Genomic DNA, 12,083 nt, shown 5'->3' with positions numbered 1-12,083 from the left:
GGCAACACGGAATACACCCCCAAAAAACTCAAGTGGATCTCGGATGCCCCAGAAGGATAAGCATATCCTGCTCCACACACAGTTGCTCCACATTTAGTCTGCATTATCGGATGACATATCATTGCTATTTTTTTTCTGAAAATGTCGATATTGCCGGTAACCCTGAAATTTCAGAAGTTTGTTAGTGAATAAAGTTTTTTCACCCCAAACATCTCTGCATAAGAAATACTTGTATAGATTATATTTATACTGTCAGCTTGGCCAATTTTTTTTCAATCGTATTACCAAAGACCGTGATAATAATGAATTTTGTTAAACGTCATGCCTCTCACTTGCCTTAAAAGTTTCGATTACATTTGATACATTTTGCTATTACAAGACATCCATGCCGTAGTCATAATCTCGTCCTTTTTCTTTGTATGTTTTTTTTATGCCGAATATGATTTTTCACTCGAGTTTTTATTGGTCACGAGCACCACAGCGGAAGCCACTAGTGTAGGAGGAAGCACTTACCCTTCCGGAGTACTTGAGTTCACCTTCAGTTTTTTTCTGATTCTGGTGCGATTTTCTGTGTTGTGCGTGAACAGGTATTTATTTTTTTACCCTTTCTTCTTCATGCAATTGTATGTTTTTGGATTGCCCTGGCCCAAATGATTCAGTCGTTATATACCAGTGCTTTACGACAACCCCCCCGGGCAGTCCCAGTTCCGATGCACATACTACACTTCACAATAATTAACGAAGTAAAGGAAAATAGTTCCGGAACGGAAACGATCACTGTACGGAGTTTGGCTCTACGATAAACCCGCGTGGGAAAAAATGGAGTGAGAGAAGGATTGAATTAAGGGAATAAGGATTGCCCAACTGGTATATTCGTCCTTTTTAAATCAGATTAAATTTTGTAGAGTATTTATACATGCGCTTTAGTCATGCTGTTTTGTAGGGTTGAAACTGTTTTATCTAAATTTCTACTCATTTTATCTATACATGCAAATTGCGTGCTGTTTCAACACTTGAAATGTCATAGTTTAACAATTAATTATGAAAACATCAAACAAAAGTACTTATTTATAATATTTGCAAACATTCACATAAAAAGATACAATTGGCATATTAATCTTATCTGACGGAGTGCTGCAACAAACGGTGCATGTTGATAAATGGTGTTTAGTTAAAACTTAGTATTTATCAAAATGTCTACAATACTAGAGGCTCTAGAAAGCTTAGCATGTATCGCTCATTGGGTTGATTCTGTTAGAATGCCACAGATGCGATTATATCATTGGGGTATTGTTAATGTGTTGAAGACAACGACTTCATAATACTTTCTAAACGCAGATGTACTTTCGACAATAAATTTTATGATAAACCGACCCTTCTTTCGTTTTTGAACTCTTCTTTTCTGACAAAAACTTTAAACTTTCATACGTTTTGATGCTTATGTGGTCTCTTTGATGATAGTATATGGTCTACATCATTCACTAAAGTTTTTTGAGGTAATGCATGGTTTTAGTATTTGCATAAATAAGTACTTGGTAAATTATTGAATATCAAAGAACATGTTGTATATAGACTTGACACCGGTGTTTTACTGGGATAAAGAAATGTTGTCACTTAGGACTTCTCCCATCCGGTATTAAAACCTTTGCTAAAGTGAGACATTAGTTTAACTGAGTGGGATGTATAAGTACGCAGCCACGTGCAGGCGTAATGCCTATTTCCGATACCCCGAGTATGGTAAATGCAAAGATTATTGCACGTTAAAGTTGTCTTTTATTAGTTTTCTATGTTGTGTTTTTATATGTAGCCTTTCTATTGGTTTGGTTTTTTTTTTTTTTTGCTATTGCGTTGAATGTTTGAATTTGTATCTTTCGTCTCTCTTTTAAAAGAACTATTGCAACAACTCAATACGAAGTCCTTCGGGGGTCTGTAGCACGGTACAAAGTCTGCCCTATTCTACAGACCCTCACTTTCCAGTAGCATTCCACACATTGTTCGTCTATCATACCGTTGGACCTACATTGCAGAACCTACCTACCAGTAAAGGTTATGTAGTTCTCACTCTGAATATGTATGACATATACTAAATATGCCATTGTGCGTTCACCAAGCAAAAGCAATCAATGAAATAAATGTGCTACGATCTATTTAACTAAAGGAGAGTAGACATAACTTTTACGACAAACTTTGTAGGATTCGCCTGAGTGTGTAACTACCTACTTCAGGGTGCTAAAATATCTATGGATATGAATTACTTAAAATATTGTCGGTTACTAGTATGTGAATGTACATTTTATACAGCGGCGTAATAAACAGTATAGGAAAAACTGCCATAACAAAAAACAAGACAAACTGCAATATCAAAACTCAAAACAAACTAAAATACAAAAACAAACAACAAACAATAACAAAACACAAAACACAAAACAAACTGCAATAAAAAATCACAAAACAAACTACAATAACAAATTTCAAGACAAACTGCAATAACAAAATACAGGTCAAACTGCAATAACAAAACAAAACAAACAGCAATAACAAAACACAAGACAAACTGCAATAACAAAATACAAGTTAAACTGCAATAACAAAACACAAAACAAACTGCAATAACAAAACACAAGACAAACTGCAAAACAAAGCACAAGACAAAATACAATAACAAAACACAAGACAAACTATAATAACAAAACACAAGTCAAATTGCAATAACAAAACACAAGTCATACTGCAATAAAAAAAAAAAACACAACACAAACTGCAAAAAAAAAAAAACACACAAGACAAACTGCAATAACAAAACACAAGACAAATTGCATTAACAAAATACAAGACAAAATGCAATAACAAAACACAAGACAAACTACAATAACAAAACCCAAGTCAAATTGCAATAACAAAACACAAGTCATACTGCAATAAAAAAAACACACAAAACAAACTGCAAAACAAAGCACAAGACAAACTGCAATAACAAAACACAAGACAAATTGCAATAACAAAGCACAAGACAAATTGCAATAACAAAATACAAGACAAAATGCAATAACAAAACACAAGACAAACTACAATAACAAAACAAAAATCAAATTGCAATAACAAAACACAAGTCATACTGCAATATAAAAAAAACCACAAGACAAACTGCAAAACAAAGCACAAGAAAAACTGCAATAACAAAACACAAGACAAATTGCAATAAAAAAGCACAAGACAAACTGCAATAACAAAATACAAGACAAAATGCAATAACAAAACACAAGACAAACTACAATAACAAAACACACGAAAATCTGCGATAACAAACTACAAGACAAACTGCATTACAAAACACAAGACAAACTACAATAACAAGACACATGACAAACTGCGATAACTAAACACAAGTCAAACTGCAATAACAAAACACAAGACTAACTGCGATAACAAACATAAGACTAACTGCAATAACAAAAGACGACCCTATACAGAAAACTAGAGATCGAGAAACCCAAAATCCACTAAAAACTGGGAAGCTGATTAACAAATGCAAACAGAACGGAACAGTCAGTGAACTTCGGTTATGTTAAAATATTTCAAACTTATTGTATTTTTACGAAAGCGTTAAAATCTGAAATTGTGCTAATAATCTAATGGGCATAAGGCTCTACACTAGTTTACCATTTATACCCAATAGTTATTTTAAAATGAATATAGCTATTAAAACACTGTGTGCATATTGGTGAAATAATGCAGTATTCGAATCCAACGCTAAGCTGTTTGTAACGTTGGCTGGTTTTCATCACTAACGATCTCCTCTGTTTCAATATTGACCTCACAAATCTGCTTATTCAGCAGAAAATGAGGTTATTATAATAAATTCTCAGCGGCTCTATTTAAGGTATTTTTTCATAAAATAGTTTACTAACTTGATATCCTGTATTTAGGGGACCATCAATCATATAACAGATTATTATCTTTGACAACTGACAATATGTATTAATTAATATTAAATCAATTAACATTTGATGATCTTACAGTTAACCTTCTATCATGATATTACTGTCAAATAGTTAAGTAAAATACTCCGATTTTGACCTTCAAGTACTCGCGGCAAGATAAGAAATTATTTTAAAAGTAGTCTTTCCATCGCCGGATCTAGTGAAATTTAAAACAACTATGATTGTGAATGGTGTCCAAGAAGGTTGAATTATTAACCCCCGAGATTATCTCAGTTTTTGATGGGCTTTCTCATTTATATTATTTTACATTTGTTTATGTTGGGATCTGTATAACTTGATTTGCTTTTGTGCAATGCTGAAGGCTGTATGGCTACCGTTAGCTGCCATCATCTACTTTATTTTGTCTCTGATTGATTGTTGTCTCAATGGCAATCGTACCACATCTCTATATATATATTGTGTCGTTTAATCATTCGTTTTCTTTGTAATCTTTTGTCAATTGCTGTGTGTCTTTTTTGTTGTTTGTCTGTTTTTGTCTCGAGGTTTTTGTTGATTGTCTTTTTTCTACTTATTGTTTCTGAGCACTGTTTGTTATCTTCGACTTCTGTGTTCTTCTCTATTATAAGAAATAGACGAATATTTTCCAAAGCAATTTTGAACTTCAAAAATTAACATTTACAAAATTAAGTGCATATTATGTATTAAAAGACACCTGTGGAAACAATTACAGGATATTAGATTTTTAAATGTAACATGTATCAAACTCCCAGGGTGGCATTATTAAACATACAACAGGCGCGTAGCTCCCTATACGCCAACACGCAGTTGCGTGCACATCAGTTCGGCATGCAAAAAAAAATATTGCAAAATTAAAAATTTACGAATTAAATTTTAAAGGAAACACATATGTTGTCACTTTTTTTTATTTGTGAAATGTCATTAAATAACGGCATTTGGTTTCAGAATAGAAGTTTTATTAAAGATCATGCATGACGAAATCGGACAGTGTAACTTGTATCTTTTACAAGTTTTGAATTTGTTATACTCAGTCTAACACATGTAGTTTCGGAGCACATTTTACAGATTACGGTTTATCTGTTTGGAATGAGATGTATCAATCGGCATGAGATTTATCAGAACCCTTCGATATCGTTGAAATTATGCCTTTGCGATGTGTTCGACGGACTACCAGAGACACTCATCCTGCAACCACGCCAAAACAGTATTGGAAAGTCTCATTATATTTTGCGTTTATAGACCATATGAAAATCGAATGCCTATGATAATGGAACTGGAGAGTGGAATCGCGTCTGGTATTATCAGAAAATCGCTTCTTTGTGTCGTATCTTCTTCCTCCTGTTGTAGGAAATATAACAAACGAACAAATCTCAACATTGTCAGAGACATACGAAACTGACCTGGTATGTAATTTTGACGAATTCAATTGGGAGGTCGCTCGATGGCGAACACGTACACTGGTTTATAACATCTCGCGAGTGCTACCGTGGAGATCTATCAATGTACTACGTCTGTTGAAATCAAATGTACGATCACCAATGAACAATGACAGGTTATCATCGCTAGCATAACTGCATATTCATCGGGATAGTGTGAATATTGCCGACAAATACATAGAGAAGTTCGTTTCTGCCTAGACCCGAAGAGCAGATTTTTGACAATTTCGAGTAAATTCTGTATCAGAAAAATGTAGTTTATGTTTTCAATTAACCATGATTTACTCCATTCAGAAGCTTTATAAATAGTTTTACATTCATAAATTGTTTATAAGTCATATCTACATGAAGCTCCTCTATCAACTGTCCTATGACCGAAAACCGAAAAAAAAAACCATTTTCCTGCATAAAAGGGTCCCAAAAATTTTTCGCCTCGCTCCGCTCGGCGAAGTTGCTTGCACATCGTTTCTTTCTAGCTACGCCACTGTACAATATCTGATAGTTCTCACCTCTGATTAATAAATATGGCTTTGTGGTTTGCTCTGTACTCGTTTATCACATCAAGAATGACTCAAAAAAGGAAATTGAAACTTATGGATCATAAGTCGTATTTGACAGTTTTGTCATTTTATTGTTTCCGACCCTAAAATGACTCAAAATTTAAAAATTTAAAAACCGATAGGTTGCTTTATGCATGGCAGTTCGTTTTATTGTATCAGTCAGGTCTCTGTATACACGGTGTGCTTTCACTTAATGAATTCCAACATGCTTATTTGTCATATTTGACATATAATCTCTGTAATGTTAAAATTTAATCTGATCTATAAAATGCAAATGAATGCATTTTACGGTAATTTAAGTATAAATGTTGAGGTAATTATCTGCAAAATGAACCAATTTAGTATTCACATGTCTTTTCATCTTCCATATTGCTGCTATTCTTATCTTTAAAGTATACTTCATGATGCAGATATAACTAGGTATAAATGTGTTATCTGCTTTTTTTTTCCTTGTTTTTTTTTAGAATTATGTTTTTATTATGTAACCAATTTTCAAAGCTTCGTGAAATGCTTTCATATACAGGCGCCGTGTTTTTATAATAAATACCACTGTCAAGACTAATTTAAATCAAATAAAACGCAAAAGTTGACTAATTTCTCCGTTTATTCCTTTCTTTATTGCTTACAACATTTTTTTCAGAATCTACTTCTTACATCTTTATTATTTTTATCATTTCAAATTGCGTCGACAAGATTACGATTTGATATGTTTGTATCTGAGAGTGCAAATCTAAGGGGTTGGCTTTGGTATCATGAACAAATAGTTACCCATTGCACTTCTCCCGTATGACAGCAAAATCCTGGCTAGAGTCGACATCAAATGACGTTAATTAAAGGGGCAACCAAAACTGAACAAAAAATATGTACAAGATAAATATATGCTTCAGTTTAAAGTGAACATTTGAGTTTTATAACAGCAGATTTAAACAAAATTGTAGTTCTTTTAAAACAGTTTAAAGGCAATGGATATGTGTTGGCAAGGGTTAAAAAGTTCACATTTTGCCTCAAAGCTTGATGGTTTCTGTAGACAATGATTCAATCTTTTCTAATTATTGTAGACAAAGCTTCAACGTTTCTATATATGTGATGGATATATATGAAATGGTTTAAGTTTTAGTATATTGTAGACACTTATTCTACATTTTAAATCTTTGTGGTAGATACAATTGTTTAAACCTGCTTTCAAATTCTATGTATTTTGCACCATTGTTATATATTATCTTTTAAATAAACTCATCATAGATACCAGGACTAAATTTAGTATATACGCCAGACGCACGTTTCGTCTACAAAAGACTCATCAGTGACGCTCGAATAAGTTAAAAATGCCAAATAAAGTACGAAGTTGAAGAGCATTGAGAATCAAAATTCCTAAAAGTTTTGCCAAATACAGTTAAGGTAATCTATGCCTGAGGTAAATGTGTCTGCAGACTAGTATCCAAGCCTTAAGGTATATATACTGAAAATATTAGGTTGCAGTTTATGCATGTATGTGGACAATGATTACAGCTCAATATAAGAGGTTCTTTTGGAAATGGTTCAAATTTTCAGTTGTTTTGTAGATAGGCTTGTAATGTTTTCAATGTTCTGTAGGTATAATTCAGTTTTCAGATTGTTTATAAACGGACTTGATAAGATTGTTCATTAATGTAAGCACTAGTTGTGATTTCCAGATATAGTGCTAATGTAAGCACTAGTCGTAATTTCCAGATATAGTGCTAATGTAAGCACTAATTGTGATTTCCAGATATAGTGCTAATGTAAGCACTAGTTTTGATTTCCAGATATAGTGCTAATGTAAGCACTAGTTGTGATTTCCAGATACAGTTCACTCAAAACATCAACATTTAAATATTGCATTGTTGCTATTTTATGTTATTAAAAGAGACTCCAGACGAGCTGTTTAACGGTAATGCTATGTGATGCTTTGCTAGCGGTGGTGTTTAAAATATGATTTTCAGATGTATATGTTGACAACATAATTTGATAACAGAGGATTCCAGCTTTCAGACTTCCAGTTAATAGTTTTAATCTCTTACATTATAGATGTCGTAAAGACATTGGATCAATGATGTTCTGGTGAGATCCTATGGCTTGTACATAATTTTATCACAGTTTGTATATTTTGGTAGGATATTTTTTTGGTGAAGCTGATTTTATCGAGCGTTAACATGCATTTACACAACAGATACTTGTATAGGCTTATCACACGTTCTGAATTCTTTCCAAAACAATAAAATTTGTTATCAAAATCTTGTCAGTAAGTTATTTTCCTCGTAAAATATAAATGTTAAATAGTATTTCTCATCCTTCTTGCTATTGTGTAATGTCGTAAATAGAACTAAAAATAATAAAAATTGTATATTTAAACTCGGGGGGAATTCTTTCTTGACTTTTCAACAGAAAAGGCTTCAGTCGCGAAATACTATAACTAGTAACGCATTTACATGGTTGTTTCTCCAAATGGTCTGACGAAGTCAAATACCAATTGGCATCTTAGACAAATACTATCAATTTCAGTAAAGTACATGTATATTAATTTAGGGGCCAGCTGAAAGACGCCTCCGGTCGCAGGAGTTTCTCGTTGCATTGAAGACCTATTGGTGACCCTCTGTTGTTGTCTGTTATATGGTCGGGTTGTTGTCTCTTTGACACATTCCCCATTTCCATTCTCAATTTTGTAATAGACTTCCTGAAATCTGTTAGGATTGTTGTATCTGATTTGTTTCTTTTTTCTTGACAGAGGAAGTGTTAATACAACAACTATATATAACCTGGCATCCTGAAGCCAGCATATTTTTACCCTGCTTTCAAGATTTATGCGTTGTGTATTATTTCATTGGTCAAATTAGTGGTCACCCTGTTTGCTGCTGGATTGTGTGGGTTTTTATAACACGTTTTAATGTAATACTATTTATTCTATAGATAGGCAAAAAGGGTGGAAATTTTGGGCCAACGTTAAACTACTTAAACCTATCATGTTTTGTGTTGCTTATTGCTGTTTATAAAAAAGAAGATGTGGTATATGCTAATGAGACAACTGTCCACAAGAGACCAAAAATGACACAGACATTAACAACTATATGTCATCGTACGGCCTTCAACAATGAGCAAAGCCCATACCGCATAGTCAGCTATAAAAGGCCCCGATATGACAATGTAAAACAATTCAAGCGAGAAAACTAACGGCCTTATTTGTATAAAAAAAAATGAACGAAAAACAAATATGTAACACATAAACAAACAACAACCACTGAATTACAGGCTCCTGACTTGGGACAGGCACATACATAAAAAATGTGGCGGGGTTAAACATGTTAGCGGGATCCCAACCTGGGACAGTGGTATAACAATACAACATAAGAACAAACTATAAAAAAAACAATTAAAAAAGGCTCAACTCATCAGATGGACAAAAATACAAGTGGATGTGGCCGGGTACTTGTACATCCCGACAACAAAAACACAATGAACAGATCTGATCTGAGAGTACTCGCAGTTATCTGACAGCTAGTTCAAATCAACTAACAACTAATAAAAAAAATTGTTGTTTGTATTGATATATATAGTAAGTCTTTTTTTTTATGATTCGGCTGTTGGTGGTCTCCTTATTATATATTTCTTGAGTTTATCCCTCAGCTATTGTTTGAAACTTTAATATCAGTCTAAAGAAGACTTGACGGAAAAATAATCTTTCCATACCAAGATATGATAGTTCTTTTGAAATATGTCTTCATTTCGGCATGGACTGATCTTTTAATTGTTTATTAAAGTGTTGGCAGGTATCATGTGGCTGAAAATGGTACGGTATACGTAAAGTATAGATAAGACTGCGCGCAGCAATAAACGACATGCTTTGTCACTATGAACATATTCAATGGCGTAAAACTTTGCTTATCAAGCAGAAAATTTATTTAGTTCCGGTATGTACATTTTTGTTCCATTTTAGGGTAATTTTAAGAAATATTTTTCTAACTTGATATTCTATGTTTAGGGGACCATCATACAACAGATTGTTATCTTTGACAACTGACAATAAGTATTAATTAATATTAATCAATTAACATTTGATGATCTCACAGTTAACCTTTTGTCATGAAGTAGCTGACAAAAATAGTATAGCAAAAACTACTACTATAAAACAATTCGCCAGGTGGAGCTTTGACGTTCGTATAACGAATCAATCTCCCACGAATACGAAACTAAAATAGTTCAGAGATAAAATATCACATTGATATCGTGGATATTACGAGAGAGGGGGATACAAATGAACATGCAGTTATTTCAAATTGGTCCTATATATTCGGACGTAAACCGTCTGGTCTTCGTATTGTTGTCCTAGAAACGTAGTACTTATCGGGTGGCAATTTTAAATGCAAAACAGGAATTGCAAAAAAAAAAAAAAAAAAAACCACCGAAGTTTGCCTTTAATTTTTCATGCACCTGTTTAATGAATTAAATTCTATTAAATTTAAAATGCTGTATGTGACGGTTACGAACTTGTGTTATCAGACAAACATCAGCTAACATTTCACACCTCTGTAGATGAATAAATGTCTTTGTGGTAAAAATGTAGTTTACTCTAATATACTCATTAATTACCCTGGAATGACTCAAAAGTAGGAAATATTCATATGCCACTATGTGACCGGTTTCATGGATTTAAAATTTATTCTCAAGTCGGACACTTGCACTTCACGAATTCCAGACTTGCGTTCAGAAACCTATTTAATCACACCATATATCTTTGTATTGTAGAAATTTAATCTGATCTATAAAATGAAAATGATTTAAGTTTACGGTTATGGATACTCAAATGTTAAGGTAATCATGTGCAAAATGAACAACTTTAGTATTCACTTGTCTTTATATGTGTTCCCTTTGCTTACTTCCGGTAATCGAAATGGTATAGTGAAATTTGCAGATATTACAAGCTAAATGTATGTTATCCTTCTGTAACTGATCGGCTAACAAAGAAAAGTACTGCACGTTTATTGTCATGCAGATCTGAGTAGTTTTAAATGAGGAAATCGTCATGTTCATTTTTTAGTTCAAAAAGTACGAAATTACAAAATGAGCAAATGAGCACAGTTTAAAACCTTTTATTACATGTGAAAACAATCTACGATAATATTGAAAAAGATTTATATAAAAACAGGATGATGTGGAATGATTAAAAGAATCGGCCACACCTTACCGGATAGCACGAACGGACGCCTAACGGATGAAAATAAAAGTTTTCCGTTGACAAAATTGTTATCCGTTGGGAGTCCGTTCATGTACTGACCCAATAAAACGGAGGTGTAACGAATGCATAACGGATATGCAACGTACGAGAAACCGAAACGTACCGGACAGAACGGACGTCGAACGTACATCCAACGGTCGACTACCTCATAAAACGGACACCTAACGGAAGCGTACCGGATAAAACGAATGAACAAGATACTATTATACGGAAAAATTAAAGGCGACAACAATAATACATGTAAATCGTATAAATATTCAAAATGTTTCTGTGTAACTGGTTTTGGTTTATTTTTTCAAAATGCCGCCAAAGGGCAGTGTCTGGCCTGAATAAGAGCTGTTTTATTGTGAAGACGTGCCCTTACTCTAAGATCGATCATGAATAATAAGAATTCATGAACCTTACGAAATCTGACATACCAATAATTGGCATTTCTGACGCGAAATTTTCAATTGGCATTTATCCGTTTCAGATCCGTTCATCATCCGTTTTATCCGTTATACGTTCGGTAGAAGTCCGGTAGAAGTCCGTTTCTCATTCGTTCAACATCCGTTTTATCCGTTAAACGTCTGGTAAAAGTCCGTTGGTGAATTCATCTTCCATACCACCGACGGATGTATAACGGACACGTAACGGATACAAAACGGAAACGAAACGGACGAGTACCGTACAAAACGGACGCCTACCGGACGTTCAGCGGACATTTCATCCGTTGGACGTCCGGTTCAAAGTTTTTAACATCCTCAAAAATTTCCACCGGACAGAACGGACGTCGACGGATAAAACGTACGTTAAACGGACATGCAACGGATATGGACGGACGTCTAACGGACATGAACGGATTGAAAAAAGTTATCCGTTAGGCATCCGTTCAAGCTAT

The sequence above is a fragment of the Mytilus galloprovincialis genome, chromosome 4, assembly GCF_965363235.1.
Source record: "Mytilus galloprovincialis chromosome 4, xbMytGall1.hap1.1, whole genome shotgun sequence".
NCBI classification, from domain to species: Eukaryota; Metazoa; Mollusca; class Bivalvia; order Mytilida; family Mytilidae; genus Mytilus; species Mytilus galloprovincialis.
Note: the sequence above shows the minus strand (reverse complement) of the source record.